Genomic DNA, 21,108 nt, shown 5'->3' with positions numbered 1-21,108 from the left:
TGTGTTCCTAATTTTGTTTAGTTGTGTGTCTCTGGTTTCTTGTAGTTCACTAAACTTCCTTGAGAGGATTATTCTGAATTCTTTATCTGACAGTTCACAGATGTCTGTTTCTTTAGGGTCAGTTATTGGCACTTTATTAGTTTTCTTTGGTGGGGTTATTTACTAAATTCATCATGATCCTTGATTCCTTCTGTTGGGATCTTCACATTGAGTGATTGTGCTCTTGTTCCAGACTTCACAGGTTTGTTTTGGCAGAGACATTTCGCCAGTCAGCTCAGTTTGGGTTTCTGGGTGGGTCTACTGGTAATGTCCTTGGGAAGGTGGGGCATGCTGTTATGGTCTGTTTTTGGGCGAGGCTACTGTTCAAGCTCTTAGGAAGTGGATGGGGATGTATGCCCCTGGCTAAGAACAGTTAGCTAGTACGACTAGCTTGGTTTCCCACTCAAGTGAGGCTGTAGGATGTAGGATGGGCTTCACGGTTGTCAGGATTCTCTCATTGGGCTTACTAGATGGTCAAGACTGGGTATTATATTCAGCCATGGATGAGGCTATGAATTAGTTCCCTGCACTGGCGGGGAAGCAGGACTGAACCTAGAGCCTGTACAACTCATTGTTTGGGTGCCCAAAGCAGATTAGAGTGTACACTGAATTCCCTGGGAAGGTGGGGCCACGAGTTTTGCTTTGCTGAGGGTGGAAGCCAGGATTGTGCCTTCTGTTCATGTACCGTTCTAGGTAGGGCTGTTGAATGGGCTCTGCTGCTTCCTTTTGGCTCTGGTTAGATTTCTTGGTTGGACAGGTTGGAGGCTGTATTCAGGAATGAGTGGGGCTAGGAACCATTCCCTACTCTGGTGCAGCAGAACCAGCAGCTCTAAAGCTGGTAAAGTTCTTTGGTTGTTGTCTCAACTCAAGCCAATTGACAGCCCAAGTTCTCTGACTGAACAGGGTCACTGGCTTTTCTCTGCAAACTATTGGCTTCGCCAGGACAGTTTTGCTAAGTAAATATGAAACTGGCATCTGGATGAAAACAAAACAAAACAAAACACTGATAGATGTTCTATCACCTCCAGTGAAGGCACTGAAACCAGAAATGTAAATGATTCTTCTAGAGACGTTATATAGAAAACAGGACCATGACATTGCAAAAATGAGCCAGGATACTTTTGTAAATTATATCTTCATGTTCTAGGTTGGAAAGTATTATCATTTAAAATGTAGAAACATTTTCTTTTTTACTATTTGTTCTAAGAATACTGTACACTGTCTGAAATTTCCTCTTTTCCTCATATTATGAACCAGGGAGATTTTTTTTGATGGAGAAGATTGCTAAAAGAGGTCAGGAGATGTGCTTTTTCGAGGTACAAGTCTCCATAAGAAAAGGCATAGACTACTAAATTATCCAAATAAAGTGGCATGGGCTATTAAATTATCCCTCCAATTTTGGGATTTTATGGGTGAACGTTCACTATGCAATACTGAATGTTCATACTGTAGATCCAGAATTTTTTTAAAAGCCATTTTGCCAATAATCTGCTGTGAGGAAGCAGTGCAAATTCATTAAAATTGAGAAAAGTACATCATGTATCTATATCCTTAAATGGCTGGCCCGTTTGGACTGAAATGAGTGATAATTTAGCTATAAATTCCAGTTAAGGTGGTGAACCAGTTAACGCAGTAAACAAATTAAGTGGGCTAAATTAAAAAAAATAGATTGGATGATTAAAGTAGATAGATCAAAATCAACGAATGCTATAAAGGAATACGGACATATCCTCCAAAATGAGAAATTTCTTGTGCTGCCATTTCCAAAGAAGTGAAGAAAGAGATGACAAACATATTTTGTAATTATTTGAGATGAATGTGTAACTTTTTGGGTATGTAAAATAGGAAAATAAATGGAGAAAATACTTGAATACAAATCTGGAGGTTTACAACAAAAATATTTCTTAAAAGCCTGCATATGTTTTGAATATTAAAAGGTCTTCCTTTCTCTTATTTTGGTTATGCCTTTTTAAATAGCTAATGGATTTATCAGTATTCTTAACCTGAGTCAGATGATTTCACCCCTTGGTGATTTTTCTAGTGCCTGTGATACTTATTTCAACTTGTCTAAGGAGACGGTATATACTTAGTTTTTGCAGAAATAATTTGGAGGCTTTCAAACTCTTGAGTTTTAATATTTTTCATTTTGTTCCGTGGTTTTTCTTCCCCTTTGCCTTTCCCCCTTCCTCTTAAAGTTTAAAATTAATCTCCCATCCCCACTTCTGTTTTTTTCTTTTTGCTTTCCTTTGTGGTTGACTTCTTTTCCAGCGATATTGCTGGGATTTCTTCTCTGCCCCACTATTGCGTTTCTCTTTCATTTTTCTTTTATGCATCTATTGACTCTCCTTTATCCATAGCATCCTTATCTCTCCCTGTTCCTTTTTCTTTTACGGACACAGTCATGTTGTCTTCTTTCTATGGGGATTTCCCAAGCTCTTGGAAATTTCGAACCAATATACGTTGATGGACAACTGATCTTTCATACAGTATTGGATTTCTACTTGGTCTTCCTCCTGATTTCTTGTCCACAGTTGCTCAGGCTTGCGCTCTGTCTTCCTCATGGATGGCAGCCCTGTCTTCTTCACTTGCATGTTTGGACCCTCCTTTGTCTGGCCAGCTTTTGTTATATCTAAGAAACCTGAGGTTGAGAGTTCTGCCTTGCCAACTTAACATGGGCATTTTATTTTATTATTATATTTGTAGATTTAGTTCTAGTTAGCTAACATATAGTGTTGTATTAGTTTTAGGTATACATGGACATTTTATTACATTCTTCTCATCAGCTAAATACATGGTACCTCCCCACCCATCCTTTTTGGAACAGACCTGGCTGGTAGCAAGAAGATTCCTTAGATGGGAGGCACTGTGTGCATGTTGAGTCGACAGACAGACAGACAGACAGGGCTCGGACAGGGCCCCCCTGCTTACACTGTGTGTCACCCTGGGTAAGCCACTGGATTCTCTGTACCTCTTTGCCTTGTTGGAGATGAGGGTTTTTGTATGAATTTTGTACCTGGAGTACACTCAGTAAGTTTTCATTCCCTCTGTACTCACCTGTGGTAGAGACCTCAGAAAACTTAAGGACGTACAAGTTGGGCACAGTAGACACAGTGGATGTGGCAGAAGCGAGGGGTGGTAGAGAGAACGCCATTGCCATAGCACTGTCAGTGTGTCCAAGCAGTATTACTGTCCATTTCATTTCATCTTGACAATGACCCTGAGGTCTGGTGAAGACCACCGGCTCCTCAGTGGGGAACTGGGGCATCTCTTTGGGCCATGGCCGCCATGTGATTAATTTGGGAGGGAAGAAATATGCACTAAAAAGCCACGTGGATATTATGAAGGTAATGGCTAGTAAGAGATCATCCTGAGTGTGGAAAATTGGAGCTATTCAGCCTCGTAGAAAAGAGGAGTTTTATGTTTCATTCCCCAGTTCAGAGAAAAGAAAACCTTTCCTTTTCTTTTCGTCTTTGTTGTTGTTGGCAAGACTCTGTAAGACTGCAACTCACATATAAGACACACTGGGCCAACTTTTCAAAGAGCCTCTATACTTTGCATGTGTTAGATTTTTCATGCATAGCTACAGCTCTGGGTGGTGGTGGAGCTTGTGGGGTGGAGGGGAGGGTGGGCACAGATGGGTTTTTCACATTTGCCACCTCACTTTGAATGTGTAAATGTACTAATTTTGTGAGATTTGGTTTTCTGAAAAGTGGAGTTCCTGAAGCAGGCTTATATCTAGAGCAGTGTCGTCTTTAAGTGAACAGTTCTGAAAACGATCAGGAATCTGCCTGTCTGCCTGGACAGTGGCAAGAAGGTGGTGGATTATTTGAAATAGGAATCAGCCAAACAAGAATTCCGAAGTGTCTTGCAGTTTGTGCGGGCTAGACATTAGTCTTGCAGTTGCATGTCATGCCTTTTTCCTGGGCACTTTTTGTCTCAGATGGACCTTCACTAGGGAATGATTAAATGTCTCAAAGTTAGTGATTTGATAACAGAAAGCCTGGCAGATTTGATTTATTATCAGAAAGACCTAAATTCCTTCTTTCCTACGTGACCCCTAGTAACTTTAAACGCCCTAGTTTTGTCTCTCTGCCATCAGTGTTGTTGGGATAGGGAGGGTTACGTTACGGGAGAAAATACCCATCAAAATCTCAGTGGCTTAAAACTACAAAAGTTTATTTCTTTTTTCTTTTTTTTTTTGTTGGTTCTGTGTCTTTGCTATTTTGTTTATTTATCTTAGCTTTCATTCCAGTATAGTTTCTAAAACTTTAATTGCAGTATAGTTAACATACAGTGTTATATTAGTTTCAGATGTACGATATAGTGATCCAACCCTTCTATCCATTGCCCGGTGCTCATCACAAGTGCCCTCCTTAATCCTCATCACCTATTTCCCCCGCCCCAAAAGTTTATTTCTTGATCCCATTGCATGTCCACTGTGGGGTAGAAGGGGTGACAGCCAGCCATAGACAATTAGGGACTCAGAATAATTGAAGCTCCTCTCTGCACCTGTTTCCACACTCACCATAGCGGGAGGAAGGGGACATGGCGAGGCTTGCCTTGGCTAAGTCTTCTACCCAGAGGTGACACCTGCCCCTTCTCACATTTCATTGGTCAAAAAGTCGCATGACCACGCTTCACTTCAAAGCAGCGGAAGGGACATTCAATCCTACATCGAGCCTCGGAGGAGAAGAGAAATTAATAGCTCGCCTATGACTACCTCATCAGCCATTAGACATCATCATGCAGGGAAGGGATTTGTCTTGTGTTTATGGTAATTAGCACCGCCAGTGCTAATTTCTCTGCCCCGGACATTTGTGAGCATTGGTAAAAAAGTGTTGTCACATATTTCCACAGTTGTCCCCATGAAGTAAATGTTCTGCATCCTTGGAAGCTTATGGTACAGTAGCTTCAAGGACTATTGATACTTTGAAATGCTTTCAGTGACAATGTTTATGATGAAAATAATAGTGAAGAATAAAAACTTACCCACAGAGAGAAATCCATCCCTTAAGCAGTGCTTTAACTCACTTCTTTCTTTTGAAAATGTCTTTCAAGTCTTAATCAAAGGACAGCATCTTCATGACCAAATTAATCAACATTTGATGAATAAGGAAGTTAAGGATCAGAGAAGATAGAGTGGACTTCTCGGGTCTCTACAATAGAAGTTAAAGAGTTGAATTCATGTTGGGGGGTTTTACTGTAGTCACCCAAACCACCTCCACCACCACCCTCAGTACAGACCACCCTCCCCACCCCCACCCCCACCCCCACCCCCCCCCCCCTCATCCCCCACCTTCCCCACCCCCACCATCTTTACCACCTTCATACTACAACTACTACCACCATCTAGTGTTATAAACACAAACCGTATGACCCAAATAATATTTCTTTTCAGACCAATCAGGGGGACCATAAAATTAGGTAAGATTTTTAGCAATTAAGTTTTTTTCCATATACATTTCATAATCCAGGAATTTAAAAGGTCATGGAATAAGAGTAGCAACTTAGAACTACCTTGGGGACTAGGCTTGGACTAAACTTGTCTTTCTCCCTCTTCAATTTGTCTTCTTATTTTTCCCTTTCAATTTTTTTCCTGGGTTACTTTTTCTCACCCCTGTATTTATTTATTTTTTATTTGTTTAAAGATTTTTATTTATTTATTTGACAGAGAGAGACACAGCGAGAGAGGGAACACAAGCAGGGGGAATGGGAGAGGGAGAAGCAGGCTTCCTGCTGAGCAGGGAGCCCGATGCGGGGCTCGATCCCAGGACCCTGGGACCATGACCTGAGCTGAAGGCAGGCGCTTAGGGACTGAGCCACCCAGGTGCCCTTCTCACCCCTTTAAACTTGAAAGAGAACGAGCACTAAAAAATGCCACACTCCATAACCCTCAGGACCCAGAAAGGGGCGGTGTGTTAGTATATTACGGTAGCACTTACTTTACTTAGGTATAGCCCTTTGAAGAGCACAGATGTAACCAGGATTTCTGAAGTTGGGGCTATTTTTCCTAGAAGACTCTGCTTAGAAACCAGCACGGGGAAGCTAGAAGGACCAGTCCGAAGCAAAGTGGCACAGTTGCCCAGTGAATCAGAGGGATTTGGCAGAATCATTGCAATCAGCAGGTCTCACTTCATGAATTCACCTGTCTGCCCTGATTTGGGTGTGATGCTCCAGGCCTCTGGAATAGTGTTCAGAGTGGGCTTTCTTTGGAGGTGATTCTCACTGGCCCCTGAACTGTGGAGATCAAGGTTCTGTCCTAGCCTGTCTGGCTAATGTGGGGAAAGATGGCATCTTGGACCCTTGCCCGTGGCCTGTGTAGTGTTACCAAACTTCTGCAAGGCCTCAGGCATTTGTGTCTTTAAATACCCTTGCTGGCTGAGGTAGTGAGGGAGGGTAGAGAGATTCTGGCCCAAAGCTAACACCCTAGAGCTTTACTAACCCCCTTCCCCCCACCCCCAAATATTAACAAAACAGGGATGTTATCACATTACCAATCCGGGCTGCAATTGAATATTTGCCAAGAATTCCACTCTTCCACCTCACATAATACATTTTATTTTTCTTTTGGGGATTTGTTTTCTGAATCAGTTTACTTCTTCGTGGTCCAATAATCACCAAGTGGAATTCCCTCCATCTTTCATCTTTCATCATTAGGGGAAAAATACAGTATCATTTTCTGGCAAGAAATAAATAATCTCAAAATGAAAGACAATATTTAGTGACCAAAAAAAAAAAAATCCCTCAAGAGCACTACTTTTCTGATGAATCAGAGCTGGAAGTGATTAAGGGCTCAGTGCATTAAAACAATGAGCACTCATGTCCATTCCTTCATTTTCATAAGAAAATCAAACATCCTCTTTTAAGGAAGTGGGGGGTTGCCTAACGTATCTTTCAAGTGAGCCATAGATAAGTGCATTGGCATGGTTTGAGGAAACACATAGAGAAAATTAAAAATATTTATTTTATTGAACAAATATTCCCAGTTGGAGATTAAAGTAGAAAAATGGAGCCTACAACTATAAGGTGGATGCTATTTGACCATTTAGTTTCTATTTGTTTTGTTCCTAACTGTCAACTTGAACTTGAGTAGAAGTTTTGAATTGTAACTTACTACGTGCTTAAAAGAGTGTTACTTGTATATGAGATGGGGTTGTCTCAGATTGTATTTTCAAGTAAAAATATGTGTGGTTTGATTTGATTTGAATTGGTGAATTTTTTTTTATATGTCCAGAATTTGAAATTCCTGGGTATCTTCAGATTGACTAAAATTTTGTTGTGTTGTAGAGAATTCTGATTCCATGATTGTGTGAGTTTGGAAAGTTTCTTATGCCATTTAGTCATAGATTTCAAAAGAAAACATTTTTAAAGGCATTATTTTGGGGGGGGCCCTCGGTGGTGCAGTTGGTTAAGCATCCGACTCTTGACTTTGGCTCAGGTCCTGATCTCAGGGTCATGAGATCGAGCCCTGCATCGGGCTCCACTCTCAGCAGGGAGTCTGCCTGAAATTCTGTCTCCTTCCTCTGCCCATCCTGCTCTTGCGCACACACACTCTCTCTCTTTCGCTCAAATAAATAAATAAATCTGTAAAAAAAAAAGATAAAGGCATTATTTAGGAATCAGGTCTAGCTGTTTTCATTTCAGGCTGCTACCTCTTAGCTGTTGGATCCGGACATACTATTCCAACCTGGTTGTGGTCAGTTCAATCATCAGTGTCTTCTTCCTCGATGGACAAATGTAGTACTCTTTATTTTAGATTTATAAGGAAAGGGATATCTGGAATGCAGACCTGTCACATTGAGACAGTCACGTTTGCTCAAGAGGCAGATAGTAGCTACCATAGTTAAGCTTCCATCAGTAGTTACTATGTTCCAGGCAATAGACTAAGGAATTTATGTCCCTTATTTCTTGTGGAGACAGTTACTGTTTTGCAGTAACTATAATTATCACCATTTTACAGGTGAGGAAATTGACCTCTCAGAGAGGATACCTCACTTTCTCATGAGCCCCTCGCCGGCAAGTGCCAGAGCTGGGGTTCTCCTGGTACGTGCCCCGTTGGGCAACTCCCGCCCTGCCCCAATGTTGTGGGGCTTCTCTTCCAGTGGCAGAGACCCAGGTGTTTCAAGACGGTCTTAAAGCTCCTGGGGCAGAAGGTGATAAATGCAAAAGCAGGGCTACATCCCCGTCTTCTTCCAGTTCATAGAAATTTAGAAATTCTCCTGCAAAACAACCATGCATTTGCAGGCCGACTTTTCCATGGAAAAGCTAGAGTGGGCACATGTTCAATTCAATTCCCACTGTGCTTTCTCACAGAGGTTCTTCCACAAGATTACAAAGACTGGGAACCTAGCCTATTATTATTAATAATTTTTAAAAGTTATTCTGGTTTCTTTCAGGGCCATATCAGTTTCAAAGATCACTGTCAGGGTGGGAGCAACTGAAGTTGAAATGGCCTGAATGCTAAATGTAGCCTGAGAGCGGAAACTTTGTTCTTCAGAGTTGAAAAGTCGGTGGAATATTCATAGAAATGTAATATGAGTACAGGATACCGAGTCAGTGTCAAAACTTTGTTCCAAACCATATTTGCTATTTGTAAAACTGGCTCCTCAGGGCCCGGCTGGGGGATGAGAGGGCGAATGGATTACAGCATGCCCTGAGTTGGGGCTGTGGGTTGGGGGCTCCCTTCCCCAGGGACTTTTCTCCACAGGAATTAGGGTTCAGGGGAGCAAAGGTAATGGGGCCAGCCCTTCTAGGAGGACTATCTCTGCCTCGCATACAGAAACCATCCTTCCTTAAATACAGAAACCTTTCCACAAAGGAAAGATTTGTGCCTGAGTTTGAAATAGAAACTGTGGAGGGATCTGTGTAATGTTTTGCACATGCCGAAGTGACACCATTTGCTTTTTCCTTGACGTTCTCCTGATCGAGATATTGATTAAAAAAAAAATCATGGTGGCATAGATCCCAACGAATAACATCTTCAGATGCTGGAATTGTATCTTAAAACTAACCAAAGGACTCATATACTGATGACCCAAATTTCCTTTCAAGAATTAACAAATTCTTTCTCGATTCCCCTCCCCCCCCCGTGGAACTCTACTCATCTGTAGTTAATCTAAGAATTAACATTTAGCAAATTACTGCCTTAAATGAGGTATGTGCCTGGTGGCTTAGTTGACGAGAACCCTGTGCTAATGAGATCATGAGTTCAGTCCTCAGGAGAGCTGGTTCCCTTCACCATGGTCCCTGTCTGAATCCCAGCCAGGCCTCCAAATGCATACTGCTCACAAGTGGCCTTTTGAGGAAGAATCAACACAAATTCTTCATCATTTGTGGGAAAAAAATCAACTCAAAGCAAATGCTTTGAGTTAACTTAGGGCGTGACGGTGATCCTGTGGGGTAATGAAATGGTACCCTAGAGGCTGCAAGGGCTTCTTGCAGACCGTGGAGGTGCCACACTTCCTGGGGATGGCTTCTGGGCTGGGAAAACAGATTTGATGTGTGTAGGAGGCTCCAATCCTGCAAAGGTAACGGGGGACTGTCGTGTAGGAAGGGTAGGAGGCTGGATGCTTATCCATGGGGCAGACTCAGAGGGACACTTGTGGCGAGGGGGAGTTTTGTTGAACTTTCACGAATCACTTATTTAAAAGATCATTCTGGGCCTTCCCTTTAATGTCAGTAGTCATGCAACCCATGGGACCATTTCTCCCACAGCCAGGCCACTCCAGCCGATTGTCTCAGGCAGGCAGGGGACACAGTTGCTAAGAGCTTGAAGAGCAGGGATGGTTCTCACTCTCTTACTTTCTCTCCATTTTCCACTCTCAGAAACCACCTTTTCAGAGCCAGGTCCAGGTCTGAGGCTAAATCTCATCCAAGCATGACCGGATGCATTGATATCCTCTGAGGCCATTTCTTGGGTTTAGGGAAGAATAATGCCTAATGAGCTCCAGCTGTGCCCGGTGGCATTGCCTGTTGAAACCAGCAACCCCCACTGGCTTTCTTCCATTTTCCAAGAATACCTTCTACAGGGCAGTGGCCACCTCTTCTTCTTCTTCTTTTTTTTTTTTTTAATTTTTAAAAACTTTAACCACTGCATCCTTATCGCCTAGCAGATTTCTTTGTGTATAGAAGTTCAATAAATATTTGTTGAATATTCAATTGTGCAACTGTTTCCATTTAGACAAAGGCAATGTTTTAAATGTTATAGTCTTATTTTTCTCTTTGCAAAATTATATGGGCTTGCTGGAAAAAAAATTAGAATATAGAGAATAAATATCACCCATAATGTCATCACTTGGAGATAGCCTTTCTTGGCATTTTGGGGTGCATGATATTTACATCTGTATGCATATCTATCAGCTACATGGGACTCAGACACTACATATTATTGTGTAATCTTTTTTTTTACTTATCTAAAAATCTTTGCATGGCATTATATATTGATATTATATATTCTTCTGCCTTATTAACTTTAATTTTTTTTCAGAGCATTTTATTGCATGACTGGACTTCAGCTTAATCAGTCACATATTAAAATCTCCTTGTAGCTTAAACTTTCTGCATAGCTTTGTTTATTTCCTTGGGACAAATTCCGACAGGAGGAATTGCATGGTTCCACGGTTTTCTAATTCGCTATGTGTTGGCAAGTTGTGGGTCAGAGAGGTGCCCCCAATATGAACTCCTGCTTGCAACAAACAATGTAGGGTACTGCCACTCTCCTCCCTCTTGAACAGTATTATCAGTCTTTTGTATATTCGCTAACTCATAGGCAAGAAGATAATCAGTGGGCTATCCTTTGCATTTCCTTTATCAGTAGTGAAACTGAGCATTTTTTCGTGTGGCCATTTTAAAGTCTGCTTTGCAAGGTGACTGTTAATGTCTTTGAAAATCCATGTATTTTGGGGGCTAGTAGACCTATTCCTCTCTGTTTCAAAAGGTTACTGTAAGAATTAATTGAAGCAATCTATTTAAGTTTGCAACCTACAAAGAAATACACAAATATGTTGATCAGATTTGTGACCCAGTAGGGTGAGGGTCAGAAGGAATGGTCACCTGAAGGCAAATGGGCTGAGTAAATGGGTTCCAAGCAAAGGCCTGGGTGAGCTTTGCCAGAGGAGGTGGGGGGGGGGGGGGGACACCTGTGAAGAAAGGGAAAGAGGAAAGAAGATTTGTTACTTTGAGAAGGTCACTGGAAATAGACAAGGTCAGAGATAGTACAGGGCTGGCAGCTCCAAAGGGGAGCAAACAGGAGCCAATTAGACCCAGAAGGGAGCCAGATGGGCAGGAGAGCTATAGGAAATGAAAGAGATGGTTCCCAGGGGTGGTCTGTGGTCTCCCTGGGGGGTGGGGTGCAGGCATCTCCTTAGATGTCCCTAAACCAGCCACGGAAAAGAGAAACACCAGCACACTGGAGTCCAGTGTGACCAAGACAGGCGTGTTTAAGAACAGAAAGGGAGACTGGTGCCCCTGCACACAGGTGTGGTCATCTGCCCAGAGCACACTTGTGCTTTCCTGTAAACCCCGGGAGTCACCACACCTGAGAGAGGGAAGCGAAATACACAAATCAGTGGTAATTGAATAAAGATAAATACGGCACTAAAATTGCCCCAGCACATATATGACCCCACTTATGTAAAATTATATATAAAAATATGTAATATATCCTTATAAATATAGGTTGTAAACATGATATGTATTACTATATAGAGAGCATGTGTGTGTGTATATATATTACTATATAAATTAAATACATGGATATAGGCATATGTATGCTTGCCCATGGTCATCTCCAGAGAGTGGTAATGAGGCGAGACAGGGAGAAGGAATTATTTTTGCTTTTCCTCACATTTTTAAGTGTTGTTTCACTTGTTCCAACAAATACGTATTTATTCTCTAACTTGTACATGGTCGAATAAAGAAAAAAATGGCTAAGCTGAGAAAGACGTCGCAGTGAGGGTGGCCTGCCGCTCTCCCCTGGGCAGTGTGGGTGGGGATCGGTGAGGGCAGCAGAAGCTGAGGTCCCGGGCTGTCACCGGAGCCCCTGCCAACCTGGACAGAGGAACCCCTGCAAGCACCTGAGAGTCACGCCTGGGCCCGGCAGGGCGCCGAGCTTGCTGGCATGTCACACTTAGATGACAGGGAAAGCCGTGCCTTCTTGGCAGGCAGGACTCTAGCCAACAGGTAAGACATTTCCAGGCCACCTGTTTCCAGATCAGGTGAGCATGGCCACCTGGCAGGGCGGAGGCACGGGTTCATTGCAGGGGAAAGAACTTGAGCTTGGTGCGGGAGGAAAAATGAGAACTTTTCTCCTTCAGTTCAAGGGCTGCCCCTGCAGCCATGAAACAAAGTATCTGACTGGGACTTTTTGTTATTTGACATCAGGTAAAGCTGCTTTAAGGCAACACCGTTTCCTGCCTCCATTGTGTTCCCCTGTTCTGTGGTCTGGAGACAAAGTCAGGGAACAAGACTGAGCTGATCTCTGACTTTCTAGAGCTACACTTGAAATGGACGGATGGCACACGAGGGACCGAACAGAGAGAGTGTCACACATGGTAAGATTGCTCTGAAGGAAACCAAAAAGGGTGGCAAGCTCAGGGCTGGGCTATTTTGGATCTGGAGGCAATGGAAGGTCTTTTGGAGGAGAGGACATTTAAACTGAGTCAGGAACGAAGAGAAGGGGTCAGCAGGTGAGTAGCCAGCCGGCAGAAGGGGGACCGGAGAGGCGGGACTCCAGCTCAGCCTGTTGGCCATATGTCTGGAGAGCAGAGAGTGCGGGGAGCTGGTCAGGATGAGGTTTGAGAGGCCAACAGGCATCAGATCATGCCTGGACCCATAGGTGGGTCATATCTGGATGTTTGATTTTATCCTCAGTGCAAAAGCAAGGTGAAGTGTGCTTAGAAATCTGACATAATGATGAAGCGCCCAAGCTTCAACTCAGCATGTGTAAAGATTTGTTGAATGAGTGCAAAATAAATAGATGGGTTGATATTCCAGGGTCAGAAAATGTCCTATGTTTATTTTATTTTATACTCTTTTAAATTTTATTTTATGTATTTTATTTTAAGCTATGGTTTTGACTTCTATTACATGAGCAATCACCCCCATTTCAATTTATTTTCACAAAAGACCAAGCCACGGAGATGTGAATGAAGTCTGATGCTGCGGAGCGTGCCTGAAATCAAAGGAAAGGTTAATGAGACATCGTCTCCACAGCATGGAGTGTATGAAGCGCTTCCACAAATGGGATGCCGTCCATCTTTGTCATCCCCTGGCATGCTGGGCTGAGCAGGTGCTGCTGCTGTCTCCGTGGTATCTCTAGATGAGGAAACCATCTCGGAGAAGTGAGACAAGACTGGGTAGGGCCATGTCCCTGTGAAACCAGCAGGCATCTGGGAGTCAATGTGAGGTAGAGAATGAGAATGGACGTTGAGCTTGGGCAGATCTGGTTTCCAGACCAGGCCTGCACTTAACCGTTGTGGGGCTCTGGAATAGACACCCTACTGTATGACTTCTGTGAGGCCCATTTTCCATTTTTAAAATGGGGGTAATACCATTTACCTCATAATATATTGGTGTGGATTAAAAGAGAAGCATTAGAATATCTGCCACACAAGCGACACTCGAGAAATATTAGTTTCTATGTTCCTTTACCCACAAAAATTTAATGAATCCTTCCAAAAATAGAACATCCTTTAGAGTAGAATCTTACCCATTTCTTTTTTGTTGTTGTTGTGGATGGGACATCCAGAAGGATTTTAGGGTTGTTTTTTTTTTTTTTTTTTTTTTGGTTTGTGGTAAGCTGACTTTGCATTTTAAAAGGGAAAAGAAGGAAATCTGTAGTACCTCAAACAATGAGCCTTTTTAAAGCCTGCATTTGACTCCAATTTCAAAGAATATTCTTATTAACATACTTTCTTATAAATGGAGCGCTACTCATCAAATATTTATAAGTAGTAGTCCGAGAAGCCAGCACAGTGTTTGGCAAGCCTGGGGACATTTCCCACGTGCGCTGTGGGATGGCGTAGGCAGGGGAGACCCTTTAATTTTGTGACATGGTTTGGGGGCTCCAGCGTGAGCTCCTCTTGGCATGGTTTCTCCCTGCTCTGGGCCTGTTCTGGAGCCTTTCAGGACTCCCACGTAGACTGTCCTTGCAGGCAACTCCCTTTGAAGTCCCCGGGAGCTCTTTGAATGGAAAACATACACAAGGGGGGTGTTGATGCAAATAAGCATCAGACCTGATGCACGTGGGGGAATAAAGGTGCCTCTCACCCCAAGTATTAGCTCTTTAGCCCAGAAACTATGGTTTGATCATTAAATAAAAAAGTCATCCCCCCAACCCCCCCCAATCTACCACCAAAGCTCCATCATCTGCCTTTGCTCAGGAAATGATAAACCTGCTAATTACCCGAGAGTTTTAATTAAGCAACAGATATAGACAGTGCAGGGCTCTGTTTTTACTTTAAACCTATCAATAAAATAAAATTCTCCATTCCAGAGCAACTTGCTAAATGAGAAAAAAATAAACATTACTATCTTTTGAAATACCACTCATCGAGTGTGATAATTTAGAAAAATATCTCTATTAGAGATAGTTAGAGATATTTTTTGGCTGAAAATGCAGTCGCCGATGTAGCACAAAGCTGCAATTTGTAGACAGGTTAAGTAAATTAAATCACTCACTGTCTTTTTTTTCAATGGCTTTAAAAGTTAAAGGTAATTTGCAAAGAAAATGCTCAGTTTGAATTGGTTTGTAATATCTGTTAATGATCTTTAAAAAAATCCACTTATTCACAATCCGGTCCCTGAGGGAATTCCAGCGTGCTATCAGAAAAATTTCTTAAGTCTGAAATGTCATTAGCTAGTGATTCCTTTGAAGTAAAAAGCCCTGAAAAAATAAATTATATAAGGTATACAAGTGCACAGGACAATCACTTTGATGAATAATATCTGTGTTTTTCGTACCTAAAAACGCAACAATTGAAATCCAAGCTGCTAAATTATAGAGCTGTCTTCTGAATTACCTCGGTGGAGGTATGCCTGCTCTGTTTATTTCACACATATATCGAGTTCTTCCATATATTTATAGATTGTTGATGTAAAAACAGTAGTGTTGGAACAATTTTGATTATATTCATTGTGTTTACCTTTTGGAAACACAAGGTGTTGCCTAAATACAGCTCTACAGGTGTTGCCATCCAGAACTAAAACAATAGCCTGTTTCAGAGCCAGGTGCTCTGAATGGCGGGGCGAATACTGCGCAGACCCGCAAATTGTCCAATATTAGATAACAGAGCTGTGAAATACTACACCAAAGGGGAAATTTTCTTCCTGACCCTGGCTGGCTATCGTTTTTTTTTTTTTTTTTTGCCTGGAAGCAGGGGAGTCTTTGTAATACGATATTAGTCAGTGTAACTACAGATGCTGGTTCAGCTGCTATAAATAGCTAATCTTTTTTTTTTTTTTGAGAGGAGTTGGATTTTAGTAAACCATTGGCTACAAGTTAATTATACATTTCGTAAGAAGGCATTTCCTTGTAGCCAGCCTAAATTTGTTACCTTTTAATCCTGCTTTTATATAAGGCTAGCCATGTATGAGCCCCCAGGAGGACCTTCATTAAGTCTTTATTTTATATATCGGGACTTTAACTTTTTGTTCTTCTCACCCACTACTTGCCTCTTAGCTAAACTGCCAAGAGACCCAGTTTTATTCATTTTTCCTTCAGGGGAAGGCATTCTGTTCTTCCTACTCCAGCTGATTTATAATCATAGGTATGGTTCTTCCGGTTTTCTGCTCTGTTCCTGACATCCGGAGAGCACACTGAACATAGGTAAGAACAAGCCACTGATTGATTTTAATCAAGATATTCGGTAATATTTAGTCCATTTACTCCATCTAAGAAATGGAAATCAACACTTGAAACTTTTCTGGGAAGCTTTATTGGCGTTCTTTGTATGGAAGATTACAAAGAGTAGAAGCATGGGACTCACTGTGTCATCCTGGAGAGGACATGTTCTGTAACTACCTCCCGGGACAAGAAAGAGAATATAGTCAATATTCCTGACTGCCCCTAGGATGGGGAGTCCCCTTTCCTCCTCAAAAATAACCACTCTACTGATGTCCCACACCATAGATTTGTTTTTTGTTTTTGTTTCAACTTCATATGAATGGACTCCTATGGTAAGTGTTCTTTTGCGTCTGATTCTTTCTTTCAGCATTGTATTTGTGAGCTGTATCTATGTTGCTGGGCACAATTATATTTTCCTTGTTTTATTTCATTCCATTGTATCAATAATATACCACAATTAACCCTTTTGCCCTTGATGAACATCTGGGTTGTTGTTGGAGTTTGGCTATTTCAGAGAGCCACTATATGATTTCTCATACACGTCTTGGTGGGTGTGCATGCATTTCTTTTGGGTATGTAGACTAAGAGGGAAGTTATTAAATTGTAGGGCATGACCGTGCTCAGGTTTAATGATGTCGATGTTCCAAAGAGGTTGTTTCAGTTTCCACTCCCACCAGTTGTGGGTGAGAGATGTTCTGCTCTAATTCTTGTTAACTGGTATTCTTCAGTCTTTTTGATTTTGGTCATTCTGGTGGTGTGTAGTTGAATCTCATTATGGTTTTGATTTCTCAGATTATTAAGAAGTTGAGGATCTTTTCATATACATTGGCCATTTGGAAACTTTGTGAATGGGCTTTTCAAGGGTCTTGTTCATTTTTCCATTACATTGTTCATCTTTTCTTACTATTTTGTAGGGAATATTTATATATTGTGGATATGATCTTTTTTTTTTTTTTTTAGAGAGAACACGCAAGCAGGGGTTGGGGGGAGGGGCAGAGGGAGAGAGAGAATCTCAAGCATGCTCCACGCCCAGAGCGGATCCTGATGCGGGGCTCTGTCTTACAACCCTGAGATCATGACCTGAGCCGAAATCAAGAGTTGGATGCTTAACCGACTGAACCACCCAGGCGCCCTAAGGATATGATCCTTTTTTGATTATATATATTGCAAATATCATATACCACTCAGAGTTTGACTTTTCACTCTCTATATGGTATCTTTGGATGGATAGAAGATTTTAATTTTTATGTGGCCTAATTTCCCAATATTTTCCTTTATAGTTAGTGCTTTCTATGTCTTATTTAAGAGAGCTTTGCTTATCCCATGGCCATGAAAATAGCCTTTTATGTTATCTTCTGGAAGCTTTATTGTTTTTTACTATTCACATTTATCCATATGTCATTGATTTTTGCATATGGTATGAGGTTGGGATTAAATTTGTTTTTTCCTCCACAATATCTACTTACTCTACACCATTAATGAAAAAGACTTCTTTCCCCAGTGCTCTGACATGATACGTTGTCATAAATTAAGTACTCACTTACTTGTAGAATGATCATGACACCCCCCCTACTTTATTCTGTTAGTATGGTGAGTTATTTAATAGGTTTTTGAATTTTTTTTTTAAGATTTTGTTTATTTGAGAGAGAGAGCACAAGCGGGAAGAGAGGGAGAAGAGGGCTCCCCACTGAGCGGGGAGCCTGATGCGGGGCTTGATTCCCGGGCCCCGGGATCATGACCCGAGCTCAAGGCAGATGCTTAACCATCTCAGCCACCCAGGTGCCCCAGGTTTTTGAATGTTAAACCAATCTTCCATTTCTGGACTAAACCCAACCTGGTTATGATGTGTTATTTATTTGAAGTATTGCAGCATGTTTTGATAATTTTTTAAAAAGATTTTATTTATTTATTTGACAGAGAGAGACACAGAGGGAGGGGGAGCACAAGCAGGGGGAGTGGGAGAGGGAGAGCAGACTTCCTGCAGAGCAGGGAGCCCGATGTGGGGCTCGATCCCAGGACCCTGGGATCATGACCTGAGCTGAAAGCAGACGCTTAAGGACTGGGCTACCCAGGCGCCCCTTGGTTTTGATAATTTTTACAACAATGTGTATGCATGAAACTTACCTGTAGTTTTCCTTGAGTGTAATGTCCTTGCCAGGTGAGTTATCAACGTTTAGCCAGCTCATAAAATGAGTTGGAGTGGTGTCCTCTGTACATTCTTTAAAAAATTAAAATATAAATAAGTCTAATCTAATATACTTACTTAAAATATATGTAGTTTGTCCTGAGTATATTATTAGTCAAAGTTCTCCAGAGAAGCAGAACCAAATGTGTGTGTGTGTGTGTGTGTGTGTGTGTATTTATTTATTTATTATAGGAATTGACTAGCACAGTTATGGAGGCTGGGAAGTCCTACAATGTGCTGTCTGCAAGCTGGAGACCCAGGAAAGCGGGTCATGTAACTCACCTCAAGTCTGAAGACCTGAGAGTCACAGGGGTCCGTGTGGGGTGGAATTATGTAAATTCTAGTTGGATGGAGGCCCAAGACCCAGAAGCTCTGATGCCTGGGGGCAGGAGAAGATGGATGTCCCAACTGAGTCAGAGAGAAAACTCACCCTTCCTCTGCTTTTCTGTTCTATTCAGGTCCTCGATGGATTGGAGGATGCCCACTGCGTTGGTGAAGGTGACTTCTTTACTCATCTACTGGTTCAAATGCAAATCTCTTCCAGAAACACCCTCACAGACACACCCAGAAGTAATGTTTGACAGTGGTCTGGGCATCCCTTAGCCCAGGAAAGTTGACACATAAGAGTAACCAGCACAGTATTTGTCACAATTTCTTTCATTCTAGGTTTCTGTATATTTTAACATAGACTTGTGGCAGGAGACTGGTTTTGTGTGAGTTGCTTGGGGAAGAAAATGGAAGTTACACTATGTTCTGGGACTTGAAATCTGCTCGTGTGCCCATGGCTGAAATTTGTTATTGCATCTCAATCCTGGGACCCACGATCAAGGCTCATCCTGAGTTTAAAGGAGGAGCTGTAAGATGAGAAGCTTTTGGGACCTATGACAAGCATTCAGATAAAACACCTGCTTCCCCACTGAGAAACTTCAAAGCCAATTTCATCCACTTTTGACTCTTCAGTTGCTGTTCCACAGAGGTTTTTTTTTTCTTTAACTTTAATCCCCTTAAATACTGTTTTATCTCATACCTTACCCCATCTCTCCATTCCTACTTGCTACTGTCCAAGTTCAAGTCCTTATCACCTCTTGTTTGGGCTGTGGAATTTATGGGACACCTAGTGTCCATTTCATCCCCTTCCCAGCCCTCCAGGTGCTCACTCTAAAATGGGTAGCTGGCCGTGTTAGTCCTTGTTGAAAACTGCTTGGTGGCTCTCCATTGCTCCACGAGAGGCAGTCCAGGCTCATGAACACAGCACATGAATTCTCCCCAGGCCTGGCTCTTGTTTACCTCTCCAGCACCTCTCTTGCTCCTCTTGGGTCTTTGCCTCACACTCCAGCAGCTCTACCTGCTTGCAGTTACCAGTGTTTCCCCTGGGGTTCTTTGTGGCCCAGCTTTTGTGTATGCTGATCTTTCTCCTGGGGATGGACTATCCATGTCTTTCTCCTGGGCCATCCATTCTTTCACAATCAACTCAGGCCAGAGAACCTCGATCCCACCCAGCTGGGGCAGCACGGTCTCCTTTTTCATCCATGCCTCTGGCTCTGATTAGACTGTGAACTTCTTGAAGGCTGGGTTCAGATCTGAGTCATTCCTCCATCTATAACTTGCTCTGTGCTGGAGGGTAACAGGTGTTCAGTAAACAAGGATAGACTTAAACAGAAGGGGCAACACTTACTAGTTGACTAGTTTGGGATTCATTTCATCTTTTATTTGGAAGCCCGAGATGGAACACAATGGCCCAATGACCAGAAGGGACGCAGGGAGGCAAAGACTATGGAAAATCTGCAGATAGCCATCTCTTCCTGTACGACTGCATTCAGTTCAAATGATTAACACCCTTAGGATGGGATTCACTTTTTGTAGAATGGATAAGTGACAAGGATTTTCTGTAAAGATAGATTTTTTCCAGAGAAACAAATTTGAACACTTTAGCCCAAGAATTTAAATGAGGAAAAATAATCCTACTTAAAAGGTAATTTGACCAATATCCTTCCTCTTTTCTCTTATTAATAAAAGAGTTTACACAGAAACTCTATAAGAAATTGTGTAAGAGATTCACAAGGATCATTAAGGTCTCTACTAGACATTCACTTTCACTTTGTAAAATTGGCTATACCCTCAAAATGGTATCACATAAAAATGGACTTTCTGGGGCTCTTATATATGAATGGGTTTTAGTTGCACAGTGGTGCCATTCATTTTATTTGGCCCATTTATTGCAAGTACATTCTAAATTTGGCCTTAATTATTTTTCCTTTCACAAAAAATATTTTGTGGGATCTTTTTGAACCCTGACTACTTCCTTCTTGCCCCTTAAGACAGAATCCAGGAGTGTTACTTTTGTTCTCTTCTAATTAAAATAATTGCTTGGTTCCTTTTAACTAGATTCATGCAGTTATTAGCCTAATACATGGATGGGTGCCATGGGGTGCTTGAGAAACAAAATGAAAAGTGATCATGTAGCTTCACATGAAAAAGATTCTGTGGTGCCAAGGAGCATTATTCCTTTCAGCCGGCATTTTATAAGGGCCTTTAGTAAACCTGCCCTCCCCCCCCCGCATACCCTTACTAAAAGACTATTAAGTGAAAGAATGGTTCTATTTTCTCCATTAGGTAGACAGTGAACTCACTACAATTTGAAGAGGGGCACTTGATATGCTGGGTATGGCACAAAGACTGGGGGGCTGGTTTTAATCTCTGCCCCTGCTTTGTCTTTCAGAATAACTGCAACTGAAGGATAAAGGCTCCATGTCTTCTCTGCCAGTTGGCGTTTATCAGAGGACACTGGAAGAAGAGGGACAAAGGTGCCCGGATGTATGTGTTCCTCAAGAGTTGTCAGGACCCTGATTCTAAAAGGAAGTTGGAAAATAATGTTTTTGACATCAAGATGATTCTAGAAGTGGATGCAGTTCAAGAGTTTGGCAAACACAGGCCTGCAGGCTAAGTCTGACCTGTAAATAAAGATTTATTGGAACACAGCCACACCCATTAATGGATGGGTTGTTTGCCGCTGCTTTTGCGCTACAATGTAGAGCAGTAG

General features: G+C 42.0%; 1 long non-coding RNA gene across 7 annotated transcripts in view; it reads left to right on the top strand.

Annotated features, from left to right (window-relative positions):
* The window catches only part of LOC141373631 (uncharacterized), a 121,275-nt gene that overhangs the window by 28,894 nt on the left and 71,273 nt on the right, over positions 1-21,108 (top strand). For 6 of the 7 annotated variants that reach the window (XR_012379887.1, XR_012379885.1, XR_012379884.1 and 3 more), the window contains exons 2-5: positions 12,421-12,590; positions 13,165-13,394; positions 18,527-18,706; positions 20,788-20,882. This is a non-coding gene — a long non-coding RNA (uncharacterized lncRNA). The remainder of the gene's footprint in view (positions 1-12,420; positions 12,591-13,164; positions 13,395-18,526; positions 18,707-20,787; positions 20,883-21,108) is intronic. The other variant, XR_012379890.1, reaches the window with a different exon arrangement.

Source organism: Callorhinus ursinus, unplaced genomic scaffold, assembly GCF_003265705.2.
Source record: "Callorhinus ursinus isolate GAN/ISIS: 27379988/994484 unplaced genomic scaffold, GSC_fseal_2.0 scaffold10, whole genome shotgun sequence".
Classification (NCBI taxonomy): Eukaryota; Metazoa; Chordata; class Mammalia; order Carnivora; family Otariidae; genus Callorhinus; species Callorhinus ursinus.
This window is presented reverse-complemented; position numbering and strand designations above follow the sequence as displayed.